The sequence below is a fragment of the Pteronotus mesoamericanus genome, unplaced genomic scaffold (assembly GCF_021234165.1).
Source record: "Pteronotus mesoamericanus isolate MK-2021 breed Mesoamerican mustached bat unplaced genomic scaffold, CSHL_Meso_final contig_74, whole genome shotgun sequence".
Classification (NCBI taxonomy): Eukaryota; Metazoa; Chordata; class Mammalia; order Chiroptera; family Mormoopidae; genus Pteronotus; species Pteronotus mesoamericanus.
Window position 1 is genome coordinate 36,747,621 of NW_026555247.1, and position 6,014 is coordinate 36,753,634.

Consider the following 6,014-nt stretch of genomic DNA (forward strand, 5'->3'; position numbering starts at 1 on the left):
TTTCCTGCCACTGGTTCGTTTTTGAACAAGCACAAACAATATGCTAACAAGTGGAAACGGCTAAGATGATTCTCAGAAAGAATTTTGGTCACTAGAATAAACTGTCTTGCAGGATTTCTGTTGTTCCTTAAATATTTTAACATTTTCAACCTAGGATGATTTTATGTTTGAGCTCGTCTAGCACGTACTATTTAAATAATCCACTTTAAATGGATGAAGGGGTCTAAAATAGGCTTTTATTATTTTAAAAGAATCCTGGTGAAGTCATAGTCAGAAGCTAAATTTGGTAATACTCAAATTCATCAGATGCTTGACCCAAAAGATGATTACTAGTCCAAAACTTAAGTAGTTGATGTTAAGGTGTTATGGAACTATAAAACATTTACAAAGAGCACTTCAAATAACAAAAGCCAGGGAAGGAGATTAGGGGCTAACGAACCGTAACCGAGGTGAGTTGCGGCTTTCAGTGAATAAGCTCTGATTGAATGGGGGCCGCAGTTACTGACTGCTTGGCAAGAACTGCTGCAGCTGCTTTCCGCTGGTAAAGATCACATCCTCTGAACATACACTCCCTGAATTCCTAGATTAAGTACTCATTTTTGATGACTTAAATTTTAACATCTCACCGTGCCGTGCTTTGAGAATTCCATGACTTGGGAACATATTCCAGGCCATGGGAGTCAGAAAAGAACAAGTTTGACCTGTGTTCCTAAATGGGTCACTATAAACAATTGCATTGTAATACAATTACAATTGTGTAGTATTCAGTTATGAAAACAGAAACTCTGCGTGCCATTTATATGGCATGAGCTAAATTGAAGGCAGGTCCGAGAGTGAAACTTACCCAACCTTCAGCGTAAAAGAAAAGGATTCTCCCAAGACTTGGAGTACTGACTGATAGGCACCCCTTAGATGGATTTTCCTCAGTGATTTACAGCCTCGGTTAGCTAATCTAAGAAGATGTTAGTCTCTATTCTTTTCTGGCTCCTACCCCAATTCCTGTACATTTGGGGTTTCAGAGCCAAACTTATTTTCTCTCTGATTCATAGTCAGGTAAACATTGAGTGACTGAGTGGTTTGGCCCTTTCTTGAAGGAAGTCAAGTCGATGCTTGTTGGAGTCCTGGATGGCTCCATCCGTCTCTGCATCCGGTGCTCACAGCTGCCTGCCCCTCCTGGCTGTCCTGAGGCTCTTTGTGCTGGTCTCCTGGGAGGTGCTGTGTTGCAGTCCCAAGGCTCAGCAACTTAAAGCAACCCAAGACTCAGGGTGGTTTTCAAGTTACAGAAATCGATGCCACTGTACTCCTTACTGGGATGTTTTTCTCTTGAAAAAGAACTCTAAAATTCCTGTGGAGAAATTATAGGAGTGAAAATAGTTAAGAATCTTTTGAAAGCAAGAGGATTTTTGAGGGACTTGTCCTATCAAATGCTGAAATGTAATTTATTAAACAGTTTTCATTGATTAAAAAATGGACAGATGAAAGGAACAGAATATAGCTCAGAAATTTACTTTCATAGTTACCTTTTAGCGTGTGATAAATGGGAATTGTACATATTTGGGGGAAGAGTTTATAGAAATAATAGTAGAATAATTGACTATATTATTATAATTAAATATGTAGATTTTTACTTTATACCAAAAATTATAGAAAGAAATAAAAATAACCAAATTAGCAGAAGACATGGGTAATTAGGTAATAGATCTCAGAGAAGAGAAGGAGTTTCAAAACATAAGCGTAGAAGAAGACATCACATTCTTAACTGCACACAAATTTAAAATAGGAGCAGGGAGGAGGGAGGAATGACTAGAGGGGACACAGAGGACCGGTGTCTAGGGCAGTGAAACCACTCTGTATGATGTTGTTTTGGTGGCTGTGTGCCATGCATTTGTCCAGACCATAGAATGTACATCACCAAGAGAGAACCCTACTGTAAACTATGGACTCTGGGTGATAAAGACATGTCAGCGTGGTTTCGCCAGTTGTAACAAAGGCGGCGCTCTGATGGGGGATGTTGATTACGTGAGAGGCTAATGCATATATGGGGGCAAGGCGTATATCAGGGAAACCGCTTCACTTCCTGCCCGATTTCGCTATGAACCTAAAGTTGCTCTAAAAAATAAAACTTATTAGAGGCTAAAAAACTTTTTTTGCAAACTGTCCATTCGTGTCTTTTCCACATTTTTTCCCCTATTAAGCCTTGGTACTTTGTGTTATTCATTCGTAAGAGTTTTTACATAATAAAGATATAAGACTTTGTGGGGATTGTGAATTATTTTCTTCAGTTAGGCTTGATTTTGGTGTTTTCTGACATATACAAGTTTTTTTTTTAATTTTACATTATTTTTATTTTTCAATAACAGTTTACATTCAATAACATTTTGTATTAGTTTCAGGTGTACAGCATCATGGTTAGACAACCATGTACTCTACAAAGTGGTTCCCCTGATATTCCCAGTAGCCGGCTGGCACCATACAGAGTTATTACAACATTGTTGACTGTGAGGTGTATTCACTGCGCTGCACTTCACATCCCCAGGACTATTTTGTAACTACAAGTCTGTGCTTCTCAGTTCCTTCCCCTTGTTCACCCAGCCCCCCAAACCTCCTCCCCTCTGGCCACCATCAGCCTGTTCTCTGTATCTATGAGCCTGTTTCTGTTTAGTTTATTTGTATTGTTCTTTATATTCTACATATAAGTGGGATCATATGGTATTTGTCTGGCATACACAAGTTTTAATTTTTATTTTGTACTCAAGTTTATCAATCTTCCTTTCCTTTGCCTGGACTTTGAATCATTGTTAGAAAGTCTTTTCCTTCACAGAAGTTAAAAAGGAATTGACATGTATATATTTTACTAGTACATCCATGATTTTATTTGCTACATTGGATCCCTAATTCATTTGCAGCTTATTCCCAGATATGACTGAGATGTGGATATAATTTTATCTTTTTCTAAATAGTTACCCTGTTGTCTCAGAGCTGTTTATTTGAATATCCATCTTTATCCCATTGATTTGAGGTGTTGTCTTTATCACATTCTGCATTTGGGTGTAAATCTGGACTTTCCATAGGCATTTGGTGTTTCCATAGGCATTTGGGTATAAATCTGCACTTTCTATTGATTTTTGAACATTAATTTATACCTGTTACTTCACTGAATCCTTTTCAGACTTGCTGCTATCATTAATTACTTATGGTTTCCCAGGTATACTTTTACAATATCTACAAATACAGATAATTTTACTTATAGTTTTGACTCACTCATTTTTCTCATTGACTTGCTAATATAGCCAGCACAACACTAAGTGGTAACAGAGCTAGTAGGCATCTTTTTGTTTTCTTGTGTTTTTAAAATTTTTAAATTATGAATGGGTATTGAATTGTCTGGGTATTGAATGGGCTTTTTCATCTTATGTTGAGATAATCATATGAAGTAGTCTAACTGCTTCTTATTTGAAAAAAGCACAAACTTTTTGAGTTTAATTTTTTTCAGATTGTAAAATGGGAGACTTAAATGATCTTTAAACTTTTCTTTAGCTAATTATATACCTATCTGTCAGTAAATAAAGAATTGGATTTATTTTTATCTCCCAGGCTGCTGAATTTATAAAATTAATTACAATTTATGTGGATATTTTAAAGTAACACTGCAAGTATAAGAACATAGCTAGAATAGAACTTTAAAGTAGTCACTGAGAACCAGAATAATGATTTCAAAGTATGAGAAAATAAAAGCTTATAGAAAAAATAAATATATCACTTACATTTAACTTTGTCACTGGAGCTGAGGAAAGGTAAAGCTTAATGAAACTGGAGATTTAAAACACTTATTTTCCACGGAAGATGATATTCAATGATGAGGTGAAAAAAGAGCTCAGGAAATCAAATGGGAGCCATGATCGCATTTATCTGGAAAGCAGGAATTCGGCTGTGGACAGGGAGCTCTAATTTTCTTCCTAAGAAATTTGAATCAGATGCTTTTTGAGAAACCTCCTGTTGCAGTGCTTCATAAATACCACAGACCTGAAGGAGTTTAAATTAAAAAGGTCAGGCATCGGCAGCAGTGGTGACTGAATCCTTTGGGAATTTGCCCTTCCTGACTCTGTCGTGACCATGAAAATGGGATGGAAAGACATGGCACAGACAAGGGGGAGCCAGGAAGGCCTCCAGGATTTAGGATTCTGGTGGAAGGGCCTCCTAAAAAGCGCCCATGGTTGCATTCATTTAAGTGTCTGAGGGAACACTGCATCACAATATCTGTGGCTGAGTGAAAGCTAAGTTTATTCATTTCAAAAGCAAAAGAGAAGACGTGGAGAAGGTAGAGAGAGAAGAGAGGGTAAATATTGACATGTAAATAAGGGACGTAGACTGATTGAATTCTTTTGTGCCCTGCCCATAATGAAACAACAAAGAAAATGTCAAGAAGTAAAAATAGACCTAACATTCAAAGCATTTAGAATGAATTAACCATGACACAACATGCAATTAAGTCATGGAACTTGCTACTACGAGATTTTATTCAAATAGATAACTTAGATGAGGAGGACTAGATATGATAAATACAGTTTAGATCCAAATTTCATTCTTTGCAGTTCAGAACAAACAGACACTAAGCAAACAAATACAACAAAAGTGACTTCAGTTTTCAGGGGATAGTCTAATATACTTTAGGATGTGAAGGAAATTTCTCTTGGCTAGTGTTTTATTGCTATTCTTGTTGATGGATTTTAATAGTTACTTCCAAAAATAGTGCCCCTGAATAAAAGACAGAAACGATGTAATATGAAATCATTGCTTTTCAAAGGGGAAGCTCAAGGAAGTAGCTGTATGTGTATTTTCACAATTAATTGTGAAATTTCCTCATCTTAATTGTGCAAAGAGAAACTTCAGGGGGAAAAGGTGGAAAAAAAAATCTTACATCAATGAATAGAAGACAATTTAGTGTAGAGAGAAGAATAGGAATTTTGGAGGCCATCGCATCTTTTATTGCAATTCCCTGCTCCTCTATCGTCTCTTGCTTCTGCCCCTCCACGCCCTTGTTACGCCTAACCTTTAAATGTAGAAATTTCCCAAGGAGCCTTCCCAATGAGTTTTTCTCCTTGCTCTGGACTCTGTCTGGGAATCTCATTTATGGTTTTAATTATAACCTATGTGTGAAAGGCCCTCAAATTAACGTCTCTATCACTAACCACTTTTATATACAGGCCTGAATTTCCAGCTGCTTTGTCCAGCTGGATGTCCCGTGGGCACCTCAAATTCAGTATATCCAAAGCAGAGCTCATTACCTCGTCTTCCTCCATCATGCACACTTCGACTGCTGAATCCTCTGTCCCTGTTAACCCATCCTCATCCATCCTGGCAGCAGAGCCTGCAGCGCAACCGCCCCGCAACATTGCCTTTCTAGGTGTTTGCTAGCTGTTCCCAGCATGCAACACGCATATTAACTCCCCCAGGTTTTCACTCATGCTGTTCTCCTTGGAACGCTTCTCATTTTATTTTCCAAGTTCCAGATCAAATGCTTACCCGCTGGTGAGGCCCACTTCCATTTCACTGTGTCTTCCTCAGGGATTTCATCGGCTTGCCTCTCTGTCATGACACTTATTTGATGCTAGGTCCTTTATTCATTCAATAACATTTATTGAGGCGGACACTGTCATATACATGGGGGAAGAAAGAGAAATAAATCTTGGTTTCTGGCTTGAAAAAGTCTCCTAGTGTCTAGAAGATATACAACATATATACATGGAACCCCCATGTTACATCTGATTAAATATTTTTTAATCTTTAAAAAATGAAGAAATGTTCAGGTAGCTGCAGAACTACCGCAAAAATAAATAAATGAATAAACAAACAAACAGACAGACAAACTCTCTGAGACTGGCAGTCATGACATAGAAGCTATGTGAGGAAAACAGCCCTTTCCTTGTAGTGTGTGCAAGAACATGACCATGAGGAAGCAGCACTGGCACCAGACACTGGGGTTTCCCCTCATTACCCAGGAAATCACTCCCTAG